This window comes from Stenella coeruleoalba (genome assembly GCF_951394435.1).
Source record: "Stenella coeruleoalba genome assembly, chromosome: 10".
In the NCBI taxonomy this organism is placed as follows: domain Eukaryota; kingdom Metazoa; phylum Chordata; class Mammalia; order Artiodactyla; family Delphinidae; genus Stenella; species Stenella coeruleoalba.
In genome coordinates, this window is record NC_137156.1 from 15,347,390 (window position 1) to 15,374,405 (window position 27,016).

At 38.6% G+C, this 27,016-nt stretch overlaps 1 pseudogene across 1 annotated transcript in view; it reads right to left on the minus strand.

Moving 5' to 3' along the window:
- Nucleotides 1–25,472, minus strand: part of LOC307193496 (translationally-controlled tumor protein-like) — a 178,670-nt pseudogene extending 153,198 nt beyond the window's left edge. The window contains exons 1-4 of the transcript XR_013831767.1: nt 25,262–25,472; nt 16,236–16,363; nt 13,498–13,570; nt 6,157–6,217 (exon numbers count right to left, since the gene is read on the minus strand). The product of XR_013831767.1 is annotated as a translationally-controlled tumor protein-like (transcript). The remainder of the gene's footprint in view (nt 1–6,156; nt 6,218–13,497; nt 13,571–16,235; nt 16,364–25,261) is intronic.
- Between the last annotated feature and the right edge of the window lie 1,544 nt (nt 25,473–27,016).

The window sequence follows — 27,016 nt, forward strand, 5'->3', positions numbered from 1 at the left end:
ATAGAAACTGTGCCCTTTAGAAACTATGGGAGATTGGAAGAGTTGGTTTGGGACTTGTGTCCCACTGTCAAATGATAAAACCAGAATTAAGAAACATTCAGTAACAAGTTGTTACTTAAATTCTTGCAGTGTCTTCATGTTCTCTCTTCGTTCTATTAGTCCACGTGACCTCTGAGTACAGGGATGAAAACCAAGAAAAACTGAATAATAAAAGTAAAAAACAACAGCAAGAAAGCAAAAGGGATTTTTAAGTGTAAGCTGAAAATGAATCTAACTCATGATTCTCTATTTGTTAATCGCCTCTCAGAAAATGTACTCCCAGGGGCTTCCTGGTGGCGCAGTGGTTGAGAACCTGCCTGCCAATGCAGGGGACACGGGTTCAGCCCTGGTCCGGGAAGATCCCACATGCCGCAGAGCAGCTAGGCCCGTGAGCCACAATTACTGAGCCTGCGCGTCTGGAGCCTGTGCTCCTCAACAAGAGAGGCCACGATAGTGAGAGGCCCGTGTACCGCGATGAAGAGTGGACCCCGCTCGCTGCAACTAGAGAAAGCCCTTGCACAGAAACGAAGACCCAACACAGCCAAACATAAAATAAATAAATAAAATAATGAATTTTTTTAAAAAAAGTACTCCCAAAGAAGAATTTTCTACATTGTTTTCCATCCTCAAACCAAACAAAAATTTTCATCATTGATGACCTACTCGCTCTTCAAAACTTTAATTCTTTTGCTATTTGTAATCAACTTTAAATTTCCAAAACGTCATTAAGTATTACACTTAGTGATATAACAAAACCACATGCCAGGTAGAACATTGCCTGTAGGACTCATGGTTGGTGATGCCTGGATGATCCAGACAAGGAAGCAATATTGCTTTAAGCCACAACAGCTCTCAACAGTGTCACTGGTCACAGGGAGAGAGGCAAATTCACAGGCAGCACCGTGGGAGTTAATGAATGGCTGACCAGATGGTGCCTGTCAGAAGGTGTTGACTCTTTAGACAACTGGGACTGTTTCTTGGAAGTAAATGAGAGGTGCAACAGAAACGGACTGCATCTCAATCACACAGAAGCAGAGAGGCCCACTGTTAATGAAAATGATCACATTGCCGGCATGTTTTTCTTCTTATGATTTTTTGTTTGTTTTACATGATAGACATGGAGGAGGGTCTAGCTGAAAATATACTATTCATAGTAAGTTATGCTATGGAGTAAATATGAAAAGCTATATATAAACTGCATATTGGTATTCTTAATTAGGAAATATCAAATAGAACAAGGAAAAACTCTGAAATAATGGTAAACTTGCCTGGAATTAATAAGGGTATTTCAATGACTATACCATGCACTGCTTAGAAAGAAGTAATCGTGGAAACACAATGACCTGCCGATGTTACTCAAAGACTTTCAAACGGCAGAGCTCACGAAGGACACGCCGGCACTTCTGACCTTCTAACATAACACAAAGAAACCACTCCTCCCCGTTTGACCATTTTCATTTGTTGCTTTTTGCAACAGGTGAAATTTTCCTATTACATGCTCACTGATGTCTCTGATGGGTAAACCCTGACACTCAGTGATAACTTCCTAGCAGGTAGAACCAGAAGGAAACTTCATTGACTTTTTGTTGTGATCCGAGAACATTCCATCTGTTGTGTTACCGTCAGGTACTGCATGAAATCAACTATATAAATGCCAACCCTAAACTACGGGTAGGCAGTTGGATCGAAGTGAAGAAGTCAGCAGATCGGACGATCCACTTATTGGCTATATGATGTCAGACAGGTGCTTAACCTCTCCGTGCCTCGTTTCCTGGTTGTAGTGAAGATTATGTGAAATGAATGAAAGGAACTTGACGTAGAAGCTGGCATGAAATGAAAGCTCATATGAATTGCTCTTCCTTCCTGACTACAGAGAGCACTCCGTCGCGTTCATTCATTCATTTCGTTCTTGTTTTTCCATTCTCCTTGACTGCCAACCGTGCATCTGTTTTCAACCTTGCATCACCCTGAAAAGCCTTCTAGAACTTCAGAGATGTATCCAGAAATTTGCCTTGTTTGTTATCCAGCAAAGGAAGCAACGACTATATGAGGATGATATGGAGATACTGACTATCAATACTATCATCTTTTGCTGCTAGACTCAACCCCCTCAGCAGGGGTCGATGTGGCGGGTTTTTCCATTACAATGTCCTCTGTGCTGGGTATTGAGCAATTCTTGGGGGCAGAGCTTTCTCGCAGAGAGTTTAAACAATGCAGTCAGCAGAAATAGGTAAAGTTAGCGCTGACCACGATATGTGTCATTTCTTTTCTTTCTCTTTTAGATGTGTTTTTTTTATTTGTTGGTTGTGAGATGTGCATCTGATTACATACACATACACATTTCTCATGGCATAGGTTTACCCACTCACTCAGCCTCCACCTCCACCTGCATGAAAGACTGATGTAACTAACTATCAAGATGTGGAACCAGTTGTTTTGATCACAATAACAATGGCATATTTTTGTTTCCAATAGACTTAATAATGAAATAGAATGAATAACAGAATGAGAAAGATTTTGACAATTTGTACATGTGCATTCTAAAAGCAAAGGAAGGCAAACTGAACTCAGACATGAACATTCAACGGCACAACACAATTAGCATGGCTTAGAATACAGAGGTGATGCTGACGCTGTTTACAACACTAGTTCAGCCAACCTGGAATATGATGTGTAGTGACCACTGTTTAACCGTGGACTTGAAAATGTTATTGTATCTATCTCAGAAAAGTCCCCAGCTTTTAAAACTTACCTAAATTCCAACTTCAGACATTCAACCATGAGGCAAATATCCTAAATGCTAATTCTGAGAGACCAGAATTCTCCTGATACTATTGGTGAGTTTGAGTTGAGTCAGTGCTTTTGCAGACAATGACCTGTGGACAGTATTACTAATATCAAAAAGCAACAATATTTCTACATATTTGTCTCATGTCACGCTTCTCTCAATACCATCCTTTTATCTGTCTCACCAGTGTCACTAGTGAGACAAGAATTAAGACCAAGTACATTCAGCACTGCTGAGGATTTTCACTTTGAGAGCAATGCATGCATCACTGCAAATCAGTTGGCCTCCTAACTCTAACCCAATAGACTTGTCATATATCCATAAGTACCATTTACAGAACTAAAAGTGATTCCCTCACAAACATCTGCAGACCACCTATATCTAGTTATTTAGAACGATATGTGCACATTGCTTGCAAGATGGCCATCACAAACATGAAACTAAGATACATATGTGTCAAATAGAAGTTGAATTTTAATACAGCTTTCCTCCCTAAAGAGCCGTGATTTTCACATTTCAAGTTCCAAACCAGGTTTAGCTCCATCTGGATTCCTAATTTCCCATTAGGGCAACAGCTTGTCTCCATTGGGCTAAAAAGACAGAGAATTGAGACAATGCTCTGGATCATTTGGGCCAAAATCCGCTCTAGCTTCATATATTTGTGCCGAAGAGCATTTTGGCCTCATTTCTCTTTTTCACTTTGCATTTGCAGACCCAAGTAAAGAAGAATTAAATACTGAGAGATGATGATGTCAGTTAGAGTATTATTAGGCCAGGCTGTAAGAAGACACTCAAATTAGCTAGTGTATATCATTCATCATGGCTCATCGAATGAGACTGAGCAATTTAAATACAGGAATTTCTGGTCTTCTGCCCCACGACGGTAAAGCCACTTATATTTAGGTCAAGTAAATGTCTAACTTCTAAGTCCAGTGACTAGAGTAAATGTCCCTGTCACCCAAGCCTGTCCTCATCCCCTGCTCCCTGAAATTTTCCCAAACTGCCTAAGAATTCCTAAAATTCCTTTCACGTGGGGCAAAGTTTTTCATTTCAAAATGTCACTGGGAAGAAGCTATGTGTTTACTCACTTTTATATTAAGGGATGGATATCCGTAGGGGGGTAGCTCCTCCTTATTACAGTGTAGAGCTGTTAGAACTCAGCACTGGAAGAACAGTATCCTAGTGAAGGTTGGCCTCTCGGGGTGTTGGTCCTCCCTCACCCCACCCTTCACCAGAGTTTCACCTCTTTGAAGTTCTCTTCTTTCAGTTTCCATAGCCACCCCCATGCTGACCCCCAGAAATGCCATGCTCCCCTTTGATATTCTAGGCCACGCATGACTAAAACCTCTTTTCTCAGTGTCTCTTAGCATAGCTGATACTGACTAGCATACTCAAGTCTTTATTCTATATTAAAGTTCAATGCTGATGAGGGCAGGGGAAATGGAGGAAACAAGAAATGGAAGGAAGAAAGAGAACGAACAGTCTAGGACTCTTTGTCTAGGAGGTTTCTATGCCTAGGAGCTATGTCCTTTCATTCTCACATCAATCATATAAGGGAGCTTTTATTTTTCACGCTTTATAAATGGTACAACAAGATGCAGAGAGATTTAATAACTCGCCCAAGATCAACCGTTGGTAAATGGCAAAGCTGGACTCCAAACACAGGTGTGCAGGACCTTAGGCGCATACACCTGGATCACGCAGAGCCCCAAAGGATGCCCACAGCTTCCAGGTTAAGTTGCTTGGGATTCCTAACTCCCCATACCCACCCTATTCTGTAAGGAGAGTACCTCGCCAATATCTGGTTAAGTTCATGCGTAAAACCAAGAGAATCATCCTGCAGCTGCCCTGGATGTGACTCTCTGGTTTCTGACTGTCCAGCCTGAGACACTCCTTTCAAGGTGACTGGTTCTCACTTAAATCCAGTAGGTCCCTGCCCTTTACAAACAGAACACAAAACAACAGCACCTTTTAACCATACAACCTTCCACATGACTTCCACACAAGAGTTACACACAAATGTAATAATAGAGTGCTTCCCCTCAAACAATAGTCTTGTATTGTTTTCGGAGGCAGGTACTAGGTACAAAAAGGAGGAAGAATGTAGTGGAAGCCATTGTAAGCATATACAGGTTAAAGGAAGAGCAGGCTGGGGTAATGCCGATCAGTCCCTTTCCCCCTTTCTCTGCTAAGAGCCTGCTCATTTCTGAAGGCTCATCACAGATTCTTCCTCGTCATGGAGTTTTTTTCTGATGTCTCCATGTGGTCCAAATGTACCCATTGTCTCATCTTGTAACATTTTGTTTATACCTTTATTACTGCCCTAGAATTATGCTGTATCATGGTATTATTAGCTGTTTTTGGTCTTCTACCCCAAGTAGAGTAAAAAGCTCCTTTGAGGAAGGGCTGTGCCTTATCTCACATAGTTCTTGAGGCACGTTAGAGCCAGTAACAGCAGTAATAATACTAACAGTAATGGGCAGCATTTATTGAGTACTTACCTTGAGTGTCCCAGCCTCACAACCCTTAAGATAAGGGTCACAAGTCCTTTTTTAGATGTAGGAACCAAGGTTCTAAATAGCTAAACAATTTCCCCAAAGTCATGCAACAATATATGGCTTCAATCTCACATCTGACTAATCCCCAGAGGATGTGTTTTTTTTTTTCCAGTGACCACTAAATAAGTGTTTACTGAAAGAATAAGGATAGTAAAACTTCACCTGCTTCCCAATTTTGTTCTGTAAATGGCCCAAACTAAATCAAAAGGCAGAAGAGGTGTTTTGGTTGTTGTTTTTACTATCTAATATGGCCCTAAGTGAGCCCCATTTCACAGGCTTGTATTTCCAAGATGCTCAAACATAAAAGTGTATGAATATTATGAATATAAAAATAAAGAGGAGAATGTAAGAAAAGGTAAAGGTGATCAAAGTGTATAAACTTCCAGTTATAAGATAAGTAATTCCTAGAGATGTAATGTATAGCATGGTGACTATAATTAACAACATTATATATTTGAAAGTTGAAGAGAGAATAGATCTTAGAAGTTCTCATCACCAAAAAGAAGAAAAAAAATTGTAACTATGTGTGGTGATGGATGTTAACTAAACTGATTGTGGTGATCATTTTGCAATATATAAATCATTGCAAATCATCAAATCATTATATTGTATACTTAAAACCAATACAACGTTATATGTCAATTATATCTCAATAAAAATAAATATGTATCTAAAGATATAATTTTTTTAAAATCTTTATCTCTGTCAGGATTCAGGTACCCCTTCTTATACTGAAGAGACTCTTATCTCCTAGCAAGCCAGCCAACTCACCAGTATTACATGATGGTTAGTCTCTGTCAACTTCTACAGATGCTCTGTAGATGCTCAAATCCTGTGGGAAAGGGTAAAACGAATCTGAGAATTTTCTGAGATCCATATTAGTATGTATTAAGTGATGTGAATTCAGTATTGTCATTTTTTAATGGAATGAAAAGTCTGTAAGGGAACTAAGTAGTCTTCAGGTTATTTACTGTGGGAAAAAAAATAATTCTTCATCCCTCAATGAATCTTCATGGCACTGCACACAAAATCTGCTTACCAGAGGTCAGTGCTATGAATGTTAAATGACTTCTGTGTGAGAATCCTTAGATTTATCCTTGCTTTCTATACAAAGACTGCCCCTGTTCCACTGAGGCAGAGACGAGTCTTATACCTGGTGATAATATTAATCAGACATGAACAGATGAACAGTGAGGGATATGGAACTGCCATTACTAACGGTGGAGAAATTAGAAGCAGAGAAAGAAAAATACAGGTAATAAAGTCACACAAACACACATAAGCACATACTTGGGAGAGGAGATAGGAAAAGAGTTACCATGTTCATTATATTGTGAACAGGGCAATTGGTAACTTATATAATAGCCAAAATGATGATTAATCTCAATTGATATTATAAGGTTAAAAACTGGTTTTTGCCCATTTGCTCAATCAACTAATCAAATTAGTTTGTTCTAACAACTTATCTTGGGTCATTAATTATTAACCGTGTTAGGCTGTTGCGAGGGAAAAACTAAAAGATACTTATTTTCCTCAGGCTTTCAGTCTCCTACACTGCACATTTTTTACATGCTTACCCTGTGCCAGGCACTGTTCCCAACTCCCTTTGTCCCACTAGACCAAGAAATCCTTGAGTGTAGGAATGTGAAAAAACCATTATGACGCAGCATGGTCAGTACTAATCAGAAGGATGGCCTTCTGGGAAAGCTTCCCAGAAGAAATATTGATTGAGATGATCTTGAATAACGGGTAAATGTTATGTATTGGAGGCAACAAGGGCCTGAAGACAGAATGCCACTTTTAGAAAACAGTAAGAGAGTCCACATGATGGAAGAGCAGCATCTTTGAGGAAACAGAAGTTGAGGTAGCTGGAGTGGGGGGTAGGGGCCATGCACAAAGGGTCTCAGATGCTATGATCTGGAACTGGGACTTTATCCCATCAGTGATGGAGAAATACTAAGGAAAAAAAACACATGCACAGAAAAATACAGCCAAGAGCATAAGGGAGCAAAACTATGAAGAGCTAATGATTAAGAGCTAAAAGTTCAGTGGGCCTGTCTTGAAGGTTGAATAAACAGAGAAATGAGAAGATCAGTCGGGGCAGACACAACAACCATTCCCAAATCCCCTTCTCTTGTCTTGCTTTCCTCCCGCTATAAAGACAAAAAATCAGGATACTGGCTTTCTAGCCTCCTTTAAGCTAAGGTTGGCCATGTGACCAGTGCCCATGAGATCCTGATCAGGCCACTGAGCTTAAGAGAAAGTCTGCAAGAGCTTCTCGCATACACAAACACAAAGGAATTGGACAAGCTACTTAAAGATTTTTCTTTCCTAATAAAGGGAAGGACTTGGGCTTCCCTGGTGGCGCAGTGGTTGAGAGTCTGCCTGCCGATGCAGGGGACACGGGTTCGTGCCCCGGTTCAGGAAGATCCCACATGCCGCGGAGCGGCTGGGCCTGTGAGCCATGGCCGCTGAGCCTGCGCGTCCGGAGCCTGTGCTCCGCAACGGGAGAGGCCACAACAGGGAGAGGCCCGCATACCGCAAAAAAAAAAAAGAAACTATTACCTAATTAGCTCTAGACCAGTTTACCGATCTTAAAAGGTCGGTAAGCACTATGTTAATAATAGTGAGTAACAAAGTCATACTGAACTAATACCACAGCAGCATTGGTAAATCCATTTTGTAACATCCTCCTTGTATTGTTACATGCTTTATTGTTTCCTTTTTCTGTGGTTGCTAATTGTTACATAGTTCTCTGCTGGGGGCTGGAATCCCTTAATACATCTCTTAGAGATTCTTAGTTTCACAGTTTCTGAAATGACCACAGAGCTAAAACAGAAGGAAATACAGTATCAAACCTCTGCTGCTGTGATTTCATATAGCTTCCTGAGAATGGTAACATTGTGTTTATCCATTTGCATATCAACTCCAACCTGTGCAGGAATATCAATTGCTCTCCATAGCTGCTCTCATCTTTGTTTTTCTGAATGTAAGGCATGCCAGTGGTGCATGCTGATGAGCTAGTATCCTCTCGCCCACACACACAGAGGAATTGTACTCATCATTGAACTTCAATCTGTTTGAGAAACAGATACCTTTTGATTTGAGGATTTGAGAGCAGGTGTAAAGTTTTCTATTAATAAAAGAAATGACAAATCAATACAAGATTTTATTTAGAACTAATGTATTTTTAATAAGTTTACTTTGACAAGTATATAATATGCTCTCATCACTGATTCTGATGAATACATTGATCGGCAAATGAGATGCTGGAATGTGGAATGCATTAGCTCAGGCGTCCTATTTCAAGGGCTTGAATTTTGATAATCAGAATCTAATCATTTAAATGCCTTTTAATTGTCAAGATCTGATCGACAAATATGATATATGCCTGAAAATACGCATGCTAAACAGAGCACGGCATAAAATCTAAAAAAAACTGGTAGCTTCTATCTGTAGGAAAAGAATCCAACAAGAGAGAAGCACTAAAAAAAGATGGCTTAAAAAATGGATCCAAGTTCTGGAACAATATAACTATAATGAGGAACAAAGGTTCAGTTTAGAGAGGACCATACCCACAGCTGCCGCCATGAAGGCCAGGACATTGTAACACTGTTCTATATTCTCAAGGCTGATAATGAGTGCTCTGGGTATCCACGTTGTGGCTACAAGAACTGCAGTTCTTTGTACATCCTGTGCAAGAAAGAATCCTTTGACCTCTGGTTGCAGCAATGATTAGCAGAATCTAGATCTGGCATCTGCTCAAAAAGACCCATCCTATTTTTAATGTGACACACTGGGATCTTGATTGCCTTATGGCCTGACATGCCCCATTACTTTCAGGATCGAGGACTCAGCATCAGAAGTGTACTCACATTTCTAAATGTTTTAAGAACTATCTGAAATAGGCTAGGACTTCTAACATAATGAGCATATTTGTACAAACAACCTAGAGTTGCATTGGACAGAAGTGCTAAAGGAATAGAGGATAAGCTTGAAAGAGAGGTGCTCCAGCCCCACTCCAGGTAAAAAACATATTCATATTGAGAGTTCCTCTTACATTCTGGATAAAAATTCTTTTTTGACAAAGTTCAAAAGCTGGTTCTAAAGTTCATGCATAAACACAAAGGACCTAGAATAACCAAAACAATGTTGGAAAAACAACAAATTTAGAGGACTAACATGGCCTGATTTCAAGACTTATTGAAAAGCTACAGTAAGAAAGTGTACTATGGTGTCAATGTAGAAAATTAAATGGATGCAATAAAGAATCCACAGAGAGACTCACATATCTATAGCCATTTGGTTTTTGTTTGTCAATACTGGTGTAAGAAAAAATTGAATATCCATATGCAAAAAGGTAAAACTTGACTCATGTCACATCTAAAAATTATTTCAAAAATGGATTATAGGGCTTCCCTGGTGGCGCAGTGGTCGAGAGTCTGCCTGCTGATGCAGGGGACATGGGTTTGTGCCCCGGTCCAGGAAGATCCCACATGCCGCGGAGTGGCTGGGCCTGTGAGCCATGACCGCTGAGCCTGCGCGTCCGGAGCCTGTGCTCCTCAACGGGGGAGGCCACAACAGTGAGAGGCCCACGTACCGCAAAAAAAAAACAAAAAAACAAAACAAAAAAAAAATGGATTATACATTCAAATATAAAACCTAAAATTATCCAACTTCTAGAAGAAAATCTTACTGACTTTAGGTTAGGCAAATATTTTTAAACTGGGACTCAAAAAGAAAAACTTGATAGAATAGACTTCATCAAAACTGAAAATATTTGCTAAATTTGCTGTTCAAAGGTACTGCTAAGAAAATGAAAAGGTTGGCTACAGACTGAGAAAATATTTTCAGAACATATATCTGATAAAGGACTTATATTCAGACTATATTAAAAATTCTTATAACTCCATAAGAAAAGCAAACAATCCAATAAAAAAGGCAAAAGATACTAAAGAAGACACAAGGAAGACAAATAAGCACATGAAAATTTTCAACATCAATAGTCATTAGAAAAATGTTCATTAAAACCACTAGATACCCACTAGAATGGCTAAAAGAAAGAAAATTTTCTAAAAACAGAAGATGCCAAGTGTTGGTGAAGATGTCGAGCAACTAGATTCTTATGCATGGCTTGTGGGGATGCAGAATAGAACTGCCACTTTGGAAAATAAATTGGCAGGTTTTCTTATCAATTCAAATACACACATACAATATGGCCCAGCAATTCCACTCCTAAGTACTTATCCAAGAGAAATGAAAATGTGACCATACAAAGAGTTGTACTCAAGTTCAGAGCTGCTTTATTCATATTAATAATTGTCAAAAACTGGAAAGAACTCAAATACCCATCAACTGATGAAGGGATAAACTATTAGTGGTATATCCTTACAATGAAATATTGTTCAGCAATAGCATAGATGTTCTCAAGAGGCTTATGTTAAGTGAGAGAAGCCAGACACAAAAGACTACATATTCCCTTTAGATGAAATTCTAGAAAAGCCAGACAAAAGGATAAAAAACAATACATACATACTGCAATGATTTTGTAATATGCACAGGAAATCAAAAGATATACATAAAAAATGTTGACAGGGATTGTCCGTGAATAGGTTGGTGATTCTTTTCTTAATTATTTTCAACAATTTCCAAATTTGTATGAGAATGTACTACTTTCATAATATGGCCTTTAAGTATACAGAAAGGAATGCAAATAACACATACAAATACCTTTCCAAGGAAGGGACTGCTAGCAAATTTATCATGATAGGTAATTTGTTCCACTCTATTACATCTACCTGTTTAGTTCATGTTTTTCTTATTATTGAAGAACTTTTCAAAAATGTTTCCTCACCGTGGAAGTAATGGTCCGAATAGCTCAGCTTCCACAAAATGCAATTCATTTCATCAAGACAACAATGGCTGGGAATACTACCTGGGCAGGTAATTCCACAACTGAATATCAGTATTGCTCAGGTATGGAACCTTTCTCATTGTAATTGGCTTCTTCAAATGCTACATTCAGTTTGACACAAAGATAGTTCCCTGTGACAACCAGCTTGTTAGTGTAGTTTTTTTTTTTTTTTTCTTTTCTTGCGGTTCGCGAGCCTCTCACTGTTGTGGCCTCTCCCATTGCGGAGCACAGGCTCCGGACGCGCAGGCTCAGCGGCCGTGGCTCACGGGCCCAGCCGCTCCGCGGCATGTGGGATCTTTCCGTACCGGGGCACGAACCCGTGTCCCCTGCATCGGCAGGCGGACTCTCAACCACTGCGCCACCAGGAAAGCCCTAGCGTAGTTTTAATATGAGTTAAAGGTACAAAACTATACAAGTCATTTTCTTGAAAGTAATTGCAGAATAAGACATTATCTGTTATCAAAGCATAAGAAATGTGTTGAAAAACTAACAAAGAGGGCTTCCCTGGTGGCGCAGTGGTTGAGAGTCCGCCTGCCGGTGCAGGGGACACGGGTTCGTGCCCCGGTACGGAAAGATCCCACATGCCGCGGAGCGGCTGGGCCCGTGAGCCACGGCCGCTGAGCCTGCGCGTCCGGAGCCTGTGCTCCGCAACGGGAGAGGCCACAACAGTGAAAGGCCCGCGTTACTACAAAAAAAAAAAAAAAAAAAAAAAAACTTACAAAGAAAACTGATGCTGTGGGAAATTTTAAGAACATTTCATATTGACAACTCAAAATATGAGAAAAATGCCTGGTGCATGTTTTGGGGAATGTTCATGCAAGATAACAGACTTTGAATATAAACAAGTACCTAGAAAACATTTTTGAATTACTTAAAAGGATATCTGTTCTTTTGAAAATGTACGGATTTGTGAAGTAACTACCAGTAAATACCTGAGGGGGTATAGTTATTGAGCCGAGCTACAAAGCTATGCATTTCTCCCAAAATACTCTACTTTTGCTGACAAAAATACACAATGGAAAAGGTAAAAATTTTTTGCAACTAAAAACAGCCTGTGTGAAATCAAACTCAATCACCAAACAGTATACATTATATAACATTCATTTGAACCACTAACTAAAACACAAGCTATTGCTTCATTGAAGAGATAATAGCACTAATATCGAACATTTGGTGAATTCCTAGTACATACCAATAACTATCCTAAGAATTAATGTTTTGTATTCATTTATTAAGTGCTTAGACTCAGAAACAATACTTTATATCTGACTTTACTCAGAAACATTAAATTGTATGATTGGCTTTTCTTGACCACCTCTTCCTAAATCCATTATTGAAAATATTTAAATTAAGTGACAATGTGAACACTACCTTAATGTGCCTCTTGTGGAACAAATGATCTCTTTCAGACAAAGTTACCATTAATATCAGAGGAAATACACTTACCAAACATTCCTTGGTACGATTCTAATCCTACCTGATACTTTTCAACTGATCGTTGCTCTACATTATACAGTACATTTTGTCCCGTTTTTACAATTCTCTTTTATTTGCATTACTTATTCTATTTATTGTCACATATTAGTGTCTATCTAGGATGTCTATTTGCTTCGTTTGAAGGTGATGGTCCCTCCAAATCTAAAAGCTCCTGGAGAATAAGGGACAGTTCTAATTTATCTTTATTTTCCTGGGGCCCAGAAGAGAACACTGTAAGTGGTTCAGTTGCTTTGAGCTGAAGACCGTTAAGCACTAATGCTCAGAAAGAATTTTCCTCACCTTAGGATGCAGTCTAATAACCTTGGGAGAGTCTCAGGTGTGAGGCAATATTAAAGTGCAAGGCTGTCTGCACAGGTAATTAATAGAAGGCAAGCAGGACCGGGCTTGTTCCCTGAGAAAGTTCAATCGTGGCGTCTTTAGTGGGGCAAAACCAGTTTCCAAGTACCGTATTAAATGACCTTCCTTCCTGCCCTGGCTCAAAGTAGGTGGAATTAAGAAGCATCAGACTTCTACGTGGCATGCCCAGGCCCTGCTCTGGCTCATTACTAAGTAGATAACTTCAGGCACCTCCATTTACCTTGCCTAGTCTCGTTTTCCCCTTCTGTAATTTTGAAATAACCTCAAAGGTCTTAATGAAGCAATATAAGTAAATCACTTCCTAGCCTAGGAAGCACTCAATCAATGACAACTATTATTATTACCTCTCTGTAGTCCATTGGTAGAGGAAAGCAAAGCGGATGTTTCATTTAACCGCAGACTGGTCAGCAGATGGTTCTGTTAAGGAAGAAAACAGAGGACCTCTCAAAGGCAAGTACGGCTGGATTACTTTCACCTGGTGAACCTGTAGGACACGGTAAGCCTATCAAGGGCTTCCTGTTACTGAACGCAAGTTCATGTGCCCCATGACGCACAGTGAGGCCAAACAGCAGAGAAAGGTTTACCGCAGGGCCATGCAAAGGAGAAAAGCGGCTCCTGCCCAAAACACCCCAACTCTCTAAAGGATTTCAGCAAAGCATTTTTAAAGGCAAGGTGAGGGAGGGCGTGGTTAGTTGTTGCAAATTTCTTGGCGTCAGAATCCTTTGATCTTGCAGCTGTCCAAGTAGGTCAGGTCACGATGTTCCTGTAAACCTCCAACAAGACAAATGTTATTCTCTGTTGTGGTGCTTTTTATCTCTGTATGAACGGACTCTTAAAGGTCAGAGCCCTGAGAATAGGCTATCCCATATATTTCAGGCTATAGGCAACATTCTTTTACAAAAGGGGCAGAGCCAACATGCCCAAGCCTGAGCAACAAAGCACAAAGGTTAAAGGAAAAGGAATAGATCCAATATGGAGTCAGATATGTTCTTACATTACTATTCACAAAATAGTTTTTTTTCCCTGCCCCCTGGAAGGACAGTCACTTTTTCTGAGTTGGTGGGCGTCCTGCAGGCTCCTCTTCCAGCAGCTCCAGGTGGATCTGAGCCACACAGGCACCAGCCCAGGTTCAGCTCCAGCTGCCGTGACCTTGAGCCTTGAGCCTTCTCCCAAAAGCCCGATGGTTATAGGGTGGAGGATCCCCTCCAGGCTCCTGGTGAAGCCACATCTAGCTCAGGAGTTGGAGTTAAAGGTGGATATTTCAGGGAGAGGGGCTGGTAAAGGCAAAGAGGTGAAAGTCCCAGCGTTTAAGTAGTTCTGTGCTGCGTGGGGAGTGGGATGGATGTGGCCCAAGATCTCTGGCTTCCAAGGTTGAAAATTGGTGTCTTCCAACTCTCTGAGCCTTGGTTTCTTCAGCCAGGCACATTTTCCATCACAACCCTTGCCTTGCCTACCTCAAAATACTATTTGATAATCAGAAAAACGAAAAGACGCACAAAACTGTATTTTGGAAATATAAGTGCTCATGATTTCCTCAAGTGCCTACTTGAGAAATAGTCAAGAGATGTTTCTCTCAGGCTACTTGAGGCTCTTAGACAAGTCACTGGACTCAGCTTGTCTGGAAAATGGGAAAGACAACTCCATCTCGCTAGATTTGTGGGAGATATGAAAATACAAATACTCTCACAGCCTTCTGCAAATTCCTAGATCAGCAAAAAATGCACCTTAATTAATTAAATGTTTCTCCCAAGAGAATACCTCAAGTTTATTATATCTGAGGCATACAGAAAGAGCCAGAAATGTTTCTGATGCAGTATCGAAAAGCAGAATGGGCACTGCTGTCTCTCTCCCTGGTCCCTCCTGGCTACATCTTTGGGTTTGTGTTTTCTCTACTCCCATACATTTTTTTCTTTAAATTCAGTTGGAGTGTGGAACCCAGTTTTGCCATTCCTTGCTCCCTCTTTTTTCTTTAGGCTGTTCTTTTCCTAACGGATTCTCCATACTCCATTAAACCCCATACTTTAGGATTAGAAAGACCAAACATTTCTCCAGGGGACCAAGCTCTGTGCTCAGCTTGTCTGGCCCTGATCCCTCCCAGGTCTGCTCTGGATGTGTTTGCTCACAGGTGGCGGAGACCTCATTCAGTTCCTGGTTCCCTTAGGGATTAGGACTGAAGGTTCGCCAAGGGTGCATTCAGCTCACACATCCCTTCAATCTCCGTAAACATTAAAATGCAGCAGGTATTATGCCTGCAAACATCTGTGCAAAAATGTTCTGCCCGTGCTGACCAAGGAAATCAAGTCCATTAGAGCCACCAGAGCTCATTCTCACTTCCAAGAAGAGAAGACTCATAAATACTAGGCAGCTGTAAACAACAAGCAAAAAATTTTTTTAAATGCATTCTCTTTGGCTTTTAAATCTCTTTGGCTTCTGAATATGAGCAAAGTCATATGGTCTTTGACATCAGAAGAATGAAATTGAGCCACTGAGAAATAAGTAGATGAGGATTTGAATAGAACAAAATATTCCAAACCTTATCAGAAAATGCTGGACCATCCCACTCTATTTTTCCTCATATCCAACATCCCCCAAACCGTATATTCTTCCCAACAACACAAAAATGGGGGGAAAGTCATTTAAAAGATGCTTAGACATTTAGCATCACACAGAGTATGAATATTAAAGCTTTAATTTATATCTAATTAAATCCCAGTGTTTTATGGGGAGGCAGCATAGCATAGCTGTTAAGACCTTGGTCTTAGAGCCCCTCTGCTCCCCAGTATCTAGTGACCTTGAGTAAAGTATTTTAATCTTTCTGAGGTAGTGGTATATGATCAGGGACATACAATGGCAATAATTTGAGTAATTCTTTTGCTATATCATTCCATGGACGGCCTCGTACCAATTCAGAGAACTCATCCTTAAGCTCCCGTTCTTCTGGAACCACTTCTAGTATCAAAATCCGTATCAGTCAGTGTTCCATTAGAGAAGAAGAACCAGTGGGAGATAGATGATAGATAAGCAGATAGGTAGATTATAGATGATAGATAGATAGATAAGTTATTACAGAAAATTGATTTACATTTGTGAGGGCTAAATCAGCAAGCCAGAAATCCACAGGCCAGGCCATCAGGACAGAAGCATCATGAGTAGAATGAAACTCCGTGGGCACAAGCCAACACCGTCATCCAGGAGCAGAATGTCTTCTCTCTGAAAGGAAAACCTCAGTCAGTCCTGACTTTAAGTCCTTTCAACTGATACAGTCGGGCCCAGGAGGGCCAGATTATCCACGTAATCTCCCTCACTCAAGGTCCAGCGATTACAATAACTAATTACATACACAAAATACCTTCACAGCATTGGTGTCTGACTGAATCACTAGTCCAGTGTAGGAAGGACTAGTCTAGTGGACTCTAGTCAAGTTGACACATGAAAACATTATCACAAATGTTTAAAAACTCCAATACCTTGGGCTTCCCTGGTGGCGCAGCGGTGGAGAGTCCACCTGCCAATGCAGGGGACACGGGTTCGTGCCCCAGTCTGGGAAGATCCCACATGCCGCGGAGTGGCTGGGCCCGTGAGCCATGGCCGCTGAGTCAGTGCGTCCGGAGCCTGTGCTCCACAACGGGAGAGGCCACGGCAGTGAGAGGCCCGCATACCCCCCCAAAAAAAATCCAATACCTAGGTATAAACCTAAAAAAACACAAAATTTACAAGACCTCTGCATTGAAAACTACAGAATTACTAGGAGAACTATGTTAAAAGATGTAAATGAATGGAAAGTTACACCATGTTCGTAAATTGAAAGTCTCAATATTGTAATGCTAACAATACTCCCCAAATTTAGTGATAGGTGAACACAATCCTACTTAAATCCTTAGCAGACCCATATATATATATATATATATATATATATATATATATAAATTGACAAATGAATTTTGGCAGAGGCAAAAATCACGAAAACAATCCTGAACCACAATAAAAAGCTGGATAATTTACATTCTAGATATCAAGACTTATTATAAAGATATATTAAGACAGTATAGATTGCCATAAATATCAACAGAACAGAATAGAATTCAGAAACTGAAACATACATATGAGGTCACTTGATTTAGGACAAAGGGGCCACTCACTGCAATGCACTGGGGAAATGATAGAATTTTCTACAAATGGTTCTGGGTCAATTGGATAGCCATGGAAAAAAGTAAATCTTTATTCTTACCTCATATTATACACACACAAAAACCTGTCCCAGAGGGACTGTAGATCTAAACGTGAAAGGTAAAACAATAAACCTTTTAGAAGAAAACACATGAGAATATCTTCATGACCTTGGAGTAGGACACGATAAGCACTAACTGTAAAAGTATGTATATTTTTACATTTGTGTGTATATATATATATATATATATTAAATTTAAGAATTTCTATTCATCAAAGGGCACCATTAAGAACAGAAGAGAATGTAGAAATAGACCCACACCTATATAGTCAATTGATTTTGGCAAATATGCCAAGAGAATTCAATGGGAAAAGGAAAATATTTTCAACAAATGGTACTGAAATTATTGACTCACCCTATGCAAAGAAAAAAAAAATCAACTCCTACCTCACGCCTTATTTAAAAAAAAAAAAGAAAAAACCCTCAGGATGTATCATACACCAGATGATAATGGCCTAGTTTCTGATCTGAATGCTGATTATAGGGTTGTGTATGCTTTGTGAAAATGTTTCAAGCCATACACTACAGTTCTGCGTGTATACTACACTTCTATAAAAAAATATTGTGTGTGTGTGGATAAATAGACGGATTGTATATACTTTACTTAAAGCCCTAACCTACGTGCTATTATTATAAACTATCTCTAATCCACACCCTGGTTCCACAAGGAAGAAATCTCCCCTACCTTTAACTTTAGTAGTATTTATTTGTGTCGTAGACATTTGGGCTGCTACAACAAAAATGCCACAGACTGCATGGTTTATAAACAACAGAAATTGATTTCTCACTGTTCTGGAAGCTGGAAGTCCAAGATCAGGGTGCTCGCATGGTCGGGTTCAGGGACCCAATCTTATCCATCTTTGTATGTCCCATACCAATTGCACATCTTTACTTTGGGTGTACACACAGTACTCACAAATTATATAGAAACCCAGATTTTTGGTAGATAAATAAATAAACCTAACTGAATACTTTGAAATCAAAAAAGCATCATTTTAAGCCTATCCTTGCTTTGAACTCACACACTGCCAGAAAAAGTGAGAAATTTCTTCTTCTTTCCTCGTTCCCACCCTTTCTACTAACAACAATAACAACAACAATAATATTGCTTAGTAAATTATAGACAATTTCTATGTTTAATCATCTTCATATCAACATACTTTCTCTACTTGTCACACACTAGATTACACATGATCATATTCCATCACAAAAGTGACATCTCTTTTGTGGAAAATTTGTTTCTTTTGACTCTTCTGTGCCCTGGTATGTTTGAACATAAATACTCATGATCATCCAGGGTTAATAGGCCCCAGGTAAGTGTCATGCCCATTATTAACCCTGCCCTTTTGCTTATGAATCTCTCTAAATATTTCAGGATTGCAAATACACTTTCTTTCACATGAACTCCAGTTGATTGATAGGGATATATTGGGGTCCTGTACTGAGAAAGATTCTAAAGTTACCTTCAGTAGCAGCAATAAAATTAGTAAAGGAGATTGGACAAGTGGTACACATACTACATATTTGCCACCCCTTTTCCACGGCCTTTAATTATTTAATCCCTAAGTGAAAATTGAAATAGTCACTCTTTTATTCATTAGTTCTTCCACTCATTCAAGATATACTTTTGAGCACTGACTACACTAGGCTCCTAAGAGCCAGTATGATTAGAGAATTAGCTAAGTGCTCTAGAACATTACCTCATAGGGCCTTATAAACAAGATATTCTTTTTATGGTTTGTACCATCATTTTAACAGTGTCGGTTAATGATATTTCATAACACTTCTCTTTGTTTAAAAAAATGTATTGTGTTTTAAACATTATGATATCTCATTCACCTTATATAACATTCCTGTTAATTGCAAAGACATATTCCTATACCCATTTGACAAATAAGAAACTGAGTCATAATAGAGCATAATGTACCAAACCAGAGAGCTGAATCTGGGTTTCTCTAACCATAGAATGTTAGATAAGAAAAATGTGCTGATGATCATTCTAGTATTTCTACAATAATGTTTTGTTTTTGTGACTTCCCAAGAGAAGTCCCTTTCATGATCTTTTTCTGCTCATTCACTGCATGCTTAGACTTTGCTAAGTATGAAAAGGCCAGCATTCAAACACAGGCAGGGAGTAAATTCAAATAAAATTGAGAAGCTGGCCCCAGAATTGTAATTTTAATTTTCTTCTAGAAATGCAGAGCTTAAATAGTTGTATTTTCTCCTTTCCTTCCCTTCAAGTTGAGTTTGCTTTTGGATATGTGTTCAACAAGCATACACACATGCTGATTACCCTTCATACCTGCTAAGTTGGAGAAAAGGAGTATGTGAGTGAGTGTGTGTGTGTGTGTGTGTGTCCAATAGGAAGTAAAGAGAGAAAGAAAACTTATACAGAAATCACACAAGAACATAGCTTGGTGTTGCTGTTCTCATTTGTTTCTCTTTTTTTCTCTTTTCTTTGTGGCATGGCAGCCACAGGACACTAGGAATGGCTAGAGAGAAAAGTTTTTGGTTCCCTGTGACCCTCAGTCAGAAGGCATGTCATGTAGATGGACAAAACCCTAAGATTTGGGTCCTTTATTTTGAAAATCTGGTACATTTTACCAGCTGAGCATTGGTTACTGCTCCCTGAAACCAAATACATTTTCATTTTCTAGCTCTATTTTCCATGCAACTTCCCATGAAAAGAAATATCAGGCTCTCAGGAGTGATTATTTGGATAGGTAAAGGCTAGTCCCACATCCTTAAGACCAAATGACATCTCTACTCTAACCTAAATTAGACCAGTTTTGACTTGTGAATTGCAGGGTTCTGAATATTATTTTAGGTCCTCTCTTTAGATTCACTCCTTTCAATTAAATATCTTTCCTCCACGTTGAGAATTTTAAAATATTGCCCAAGTATTTCCTAGTAAAGCATTATCCCCTAAGTATTTCTTAAAGAACTGGCTAACTCTTAAAATTGTCACTCTACCAAACATTTGTGAATTTAATTAATTCCTTTTCTTGACTTCATAGGTGTGATATCACACGTACAAATTATAATATACAGATCTACTTCCTGGCAGGGAGCACCTTGAGTTTAGCACAACAATCTCTTACACCACACACACATCATTCATTAGCATGTGCATGAGACCCCACTCATTAATTGGAAAATTAAACCCCCTTGTGTATAAATAAATCACACCCCTAGCTATAGAAAGGCACTTACTTTTATCTTTACATTTGCATTTCAGTACTGTCTAATAAATGCAATTGGACAGTTCTATAATATCTTTCATTGTAGCAAAGATTTGGCTTTGCTGGGAACAAGTTCCATATGCTGAACTCTGTCCATTTCAAGCCCAACAGAGTAGTGTTAGAACCATCATTATCCTTTACTCGGTCACTAATATTCCACGTCAAAAGACGCATGATCAAAGTGGAGGAATGTTGTGCAGGCACATAGGTCCTACTAGGAGGGAAAACTTTTGGCTGAGTCTCAAGCAAAACGGCCTCTTGAACTCCAAATGTCACCCTTACCTGCTTCTGTCTGTCTGAAATAGTGCATAAGCTATCATCAGTCTCTGTGTTCTGACTTCCTCAGCTGTAAAATGGGATAATAATAAGACTGAGCTCATTAGGCTGTTGGGGGGAGTAAATGAAATAACAGACATGAAGTATTTGTCACAAGACCTGCCAGAGCAGAACAGAAGCTAGAAAAAAAAAGCTGAGATGATCCACCAATTAATTGGAGCCACTTAAATCTTGATAATGAGGCCCTACTGTGTGTCAATCACTTTAAGGGGTGCTTTTCTTACATCATCCCAAGCAATCCCCACAATTCTGTTAGACAGTTACTATTCCCATTGTACACATAAAACAATGTTGCAGTTTATAGGAACCTGGTTCAGAGAGTTTCAGCAGTTCTCTCCAGGTTGCACAGATTCTGATGCAAGGATTCTGGGATTAAGGTCTATGCACTTTCTCTGATAAAAAAAAAAAAAGCTGAAGAACAAATGCAGGAGAACTTTTTGTGCTAGAAAAATACCAAAGCCCCATAAATGTTTTTTCCTCAGAGAATTTTTATAGATAATATTTAGTTTAATAAAACAGGAAAATTTTTTTTTTTTTTTTTTGCGGTACGTGGGCCTCTCACTGCTGTGGCCTCTCCCGTTGCGGAGCACAGGCTCCAGACGCGCAGGCTCAGCGGCCATGGCTCCCGGGCCCAGCCCCTCTGCGGCATGTGGGATTCTCCCAGACCGGGGCACTAACCCGTGTCCCCTGCATCGGCAGGCGGACTCTCAACCACTGCGCCACCAGGGAAGCCCAGAAAAATGTTTTTAACAATATCATCAAGTATGGAAAGATTCAATGATAGAAACTAGAATATTAGGCATCTTTAGCATTGAATAAATGAGTTTCAGAGTAACTCTGTTACCTTGCCAGCCATCTCAGCTCAAACTTGTCCTGCTTCACACGTGGGGGATAAAGATAACCAGTCAAATTTTCTATTTGTCAAAATTTCCTGGTAAAACTGCCAGAATGCCTAACTTAGTTTAAAAAAAGAGAAAGAAAGAAAAGGGTTGGTTTGGGATACAACCTACAAAAGAACAAGGATGCTTTTATCCGCATTTATACAGAGATTTTTTAAATGTTTACTTGTAATATGATTAGTGTTTGAAAAGATTTATCTAGTATAAAAATAGTTTTAAAGTTGTAAAAAATGTTTTAAATAAATAAGAGGCTCTGAGAACCATCTAGCATTTACAACATTGTTAAGTACTGATTGAAGTGTCATTTTAGTAAAGCTCCTAACATTTCTTGCATAAACTAGTGCCCTTATATGTCGACATAAACACTTTCTCCATTGCAAACAGTATGTAGTCTTGGCTCTTAACAAAGATGGATACCTCGAACAAGGGATTAGTATTAGCATTTCTTCACCAAATGGTGAAAATTCATTATGACCTTTTCCTCTAATATATCGTTGTATAATCTATATTATATTTAGACCCAAGAAACCAGTATAAGAATTTCCATGGGGAGAAAGGTGGCATTTTATTGTAAGTCAGAGAGATTTTTCCATACAGGCACTGCTACCCTTCCTGTATGTATAAATTAATAGAAGATTTTTTTAAAACTTAGTTTAAAATATATATATATATATAAAACATATATAAATATATAAAACACAGAGAGGACATTAATACTATTTTGTATTTTTTCTCCAACTCAGTGCAGTCCTGTTCTTTGATTTGTATGTTTTTGTATCTATCACCACTCCGAGTACCTAAGATGCTAAAACGCTGGATTCTGAGACACAACCATTAGGATAGTTGTTACATATTTAATTTCATGCTCCACTCGGCATAAAGCAGTGGTGGGACTACAGACCAAAGCAAATTAAGTGGCTTCTTAGATAATTTCCTGCTTAATTGAAAGCAGGTAGCTTTTTAAAAGTAATAATTGGCATTGTTTCAAATGATTGTAAAGTTCTTTCTTTTTTTTTTCATACATGGTTATAGGGTAACATTCTACTTAGTCCAAGCACAATGGGTTGGGAGTCTCCCACTAAGTCTAAGGGACAAAAATGTGACCTAGTTCTGGTGACAAATGAATGGAACACTCCATGGAGGCGTGTGGATAAGGAGCAAGGTGGAGGAGAAAAAGAAAATACACACATATACACATATATGTACACATAGATATATCTTTTTTTCATTAACATGTACAATAAATTAGATTTCCTTTCTATCACCCTGCTTTACTCTTAGCATTGGTTTAATGTTAGCAAGTGGTCAGTTATGAGATTGGTAGCCCCAGTTCATATCTAACAGACAGGGCTTCCTCATTACAGTATAAAACTAACCTTCAGCTGTGCTATACTCTATATGACTATAGGAGATGCAGTCCTAGAGTGAGTGAGTGTGAGCATACTAATAAGGAAGACATAAAGGAATTAGTTTTGATATAAATGCGTCTATAATAAGTAGACTATGGAGTTCCGTTTTGCCAGGAGTCAGTATTCAGAACTTTTCAAATAAATTAGATCTGCTAAAAACCTTTTAAGTTACAAAAAAGAGGGAATGCTTTCTTGTTGCCTAGATGTAAGGGAAAAACAGAGAGTCAGAGAGAAAGAGAGACAGAATGAGGCAGAGAGAGGAACAGGTGTTCTTCAGAACCAAACATTTTAAAACACTACAAGGGAAATGCACACACTGAATTTTTACATTCAATTGCCAAGACGACTCATGCAACTGCTAATGGTGTACATCAGCACCCTAGAGCCATGGGATAAGTGCTAGAGGTGCATTTTTGGTATTTACTAAAATTCTAACTTGTCCGAGTCTCTCTCTCTCTCTCTCTCTCTCTTTTAAAATTGAAGTTACAGTGGATTTATAATGTTGTGTTAGTTTCAGGTGTGCATCATAGTGATAGTGATTCATTTTTGTTTTGTTTTTTGACAGATTATATTCCATTATAGGTTATTACAAGATATTGGGTATAATTCCTGGTGTTATACAGTAAATCCTTGCTGTATAAGGATAATAATAAGAGGATATGAAGTTCTAGAAAGAATATGAAACTGAAAATTCAAATACTGGCAATAACTGCTCTAGACACTAAGGATGGTGCTAAGAGAACTCCATCAGGTACCTCATAAGTTATAAAGATAGTCTTAGGGAATATTAGTTTTGAAACTGGTTAGGTTCTCAGTTTCTTCTCATATTTTGGCATATTTGACATATTTTGGCATTCTTCCAACATTACTCTCCTCAGTACTCAATACAATTTTTCAGAGATTCCTAAAGGAAAAATCAATAGTTGGTTGTTGCTTGAAAAGATGATGCCTGAGTTTCTGGCTTGAGTATCTGAATTAATGGAGATGCTGTTTAATGAGACAGAGAACACAGATGAGAGGGAGAATTTAGGCCTGTTGAAATTGAACAGCCAGCGACACATCTAATTGGAGATATCCAGTGATAATTAGAGACCCAATCCATGAATCTGGATTTAAGAGAGAGATCTAAAGACATACATTTGGAATCTTTTAGTTTTTTCATACCGCTTTGAATTGGACAACATTATCCAGGGTCAGTACATAAAGGAAGAAGAGTGCAGAACCTCACATCACATGAACATTTAAGGACTAGGTAGAAAGAAAGAAAGAGAGAAAGAAAGAGAGAGAGAGAAAGAGAGAGAGAGAGGAAGGAAGGAAGGAAGGAAGGAAGGAAGAAAGAAAGAAAAGAAAGAAAGAAAGAAAGAGAAAGAAAGAAAGGAAGAGAGAGAGAGAGGAAAAGAAAGAAAGGAAGAAGGGAGGGAGGGGGAGGTGGGAGGAAGAAAAGAAAGAAAGGAAGAAACTCTCAAAAGAAAATGAGAAAGTAAAGAGAAGTAGGAAGAATTTTACTTAATGAAATTTCCAGGCCCTTAACCTCTAACTTTCTTCCAGCCTTTCACTTACTGTTTGTGCTCTACTGCCTTCCCTATTCAATCCCATTACAATCACTTTTACCTCTCCTTTGCACTGTCAATAGTCTTTCTTATTGACTTAAACCACTACCCTACCATACTTTCTGCTTTGGATCAATTTTTAAAAATCCACATTTTTATAATATATTTACAACGATATCTTCCCTATAACTACCTTTCTGGCTGTTACTGAGCCTAAGAATAAGAGACTTCCAAGGTACGCCCTCTGGCTCAAACACCCAGCCCAAGTATTTAGCTTGCATAATCACTGTATAAGTGCTATATTGAGTATGACAATGGGAAGAAATACTAATATTTAAACATATATCATTTGTTAGTCTTGCTCTCTGATACATCTTTTACGTATATTTACTCTTAAAAACCATGAATTAATTTTACTGGCTTTTAAAAAGCTAAGAACCTTACCCCAAATCTCATTAAAATACAGATATCCTGCTTCCAGAAGTCTTGTCCATGCCACCAGTCTCAGCTGCCTTCCAAAGAATAAGAAGGTATTATTCCCTCCATCAAAGTATTTTCTCTGTTGGGAAAGATGAAAATCCACTTATACTAAAATAATTTGAAAATGGTACAAACCTAACAGAAATAGATACTGAGACCCCTTCATAATCTACAATGTACCACAAAGAGGTATAGCTCAATGGTTCTCAACTCTGGCTGTACTTTTTTAGAATCACCAATGGTGGTTTTAGAAAACATTGGGTCTTTCCAGAAAGATGCACCAGAAGTACTTTCCCCTAGTCTTTCTCCTAAGTACAACTAAAAACACATTGTGAAAAATAAGCATAAAATGACTGAAGACAAAGTGAAAAGAAGTAGGCAAACCAGTAGGGAAACTACAAAATGCTAAGGAAAGGAATCAAACAAAGTCTAAATAAGTGGAGAGACATACTGTGTTCCTAGATTGGGAGACCCCATATAGTAAAGTTGTCAATTCTTCCCAAATTGATATACAGTTTAACACAATTCCTATCAAATATCCCAGCAAGGTTTATTCCAAAATGTGTATGGAAAGGGAATGGAACTAGAATAGCTTTTAAAAAACGTACAAAGCGAATGATATCGGAGGAATCAGGCTACCCAATTTCAAGGCTTATTACATAGCCACAGTTGTCAAGACAGTGTGGTGTATATGGAAAGATGGATATATAGATCAATAGAACAAAACAGGGAAGCCAGAAATAGACCCCCACGAATACTACCAACTGATTTTTCCAAAGGTACAAAAGCAAGTTAATGGAGAAAAGATAGTCTTTTTCAACAAATTGGACATTCACAGGCAAAATATGCACCTTGATTTAAATGTCACACCTTATATAATAATTAACTTAAAATGGATTATAGACTTGAATGTAAACTGTGAAACTGTAAAACTTTTAAAGGAAAACATAGGAACAAGTCTTCAAGATCTAGGACTTGGTGGAAATTTCTTAGACACGACACCAAAAGCATGACACATTTTTAAAAATCAAAATATTGGACTTCCTCAAAATTAAAAACTTTGCTCTCCAAAAGAGTCTTTTAAGAGTATAAAATGACTGGGACAAACTACTTGCAAACTGCATGTCTGATAAAAGACTCATATCTAGAATTTATGAACAACTCTCAAAACTCAGCAGAAACAAAACAATCTAATGAGAAAATGGGCAAAAAACATGAAGAGAAACTTCACTGAAAAGAATATGTGGATGGCAAATAAAGACATAAAAAGATCTTCAACATCACTAGTATTAGGAAAATGCAAATTAATAACATCATGGTGAGAAATCACTGGACACATATCAGAACAGTTAAAATAAAAAATGCTGGCAAGGATGGGAGAAACTGGCTGTCTCATGCATTACCGTTGGGACAGTAAAATAGTACCGCATTTCTGGAAAATAGTTTGGTAGTTTCTTAAAAAACTAAACATATACTTACCATATGAGCCAGCAATCACACTCCTGGGCATTTATCCCAGAGAAATGAAAACTCATATCCACAGAAAAACCTATACATGAATGTTCATAGCAGCTTTATTTAGAACAGCCCCCAAGAAAGGAAACAACCACAATGTCCTACAATAGGTGAATAATTAAACTGTGATACATTCATATGATGAAAAACATCTCAGTAACAGAAAGGAATAAACTATTGTTACATGCAACAACTTGTAGGGAT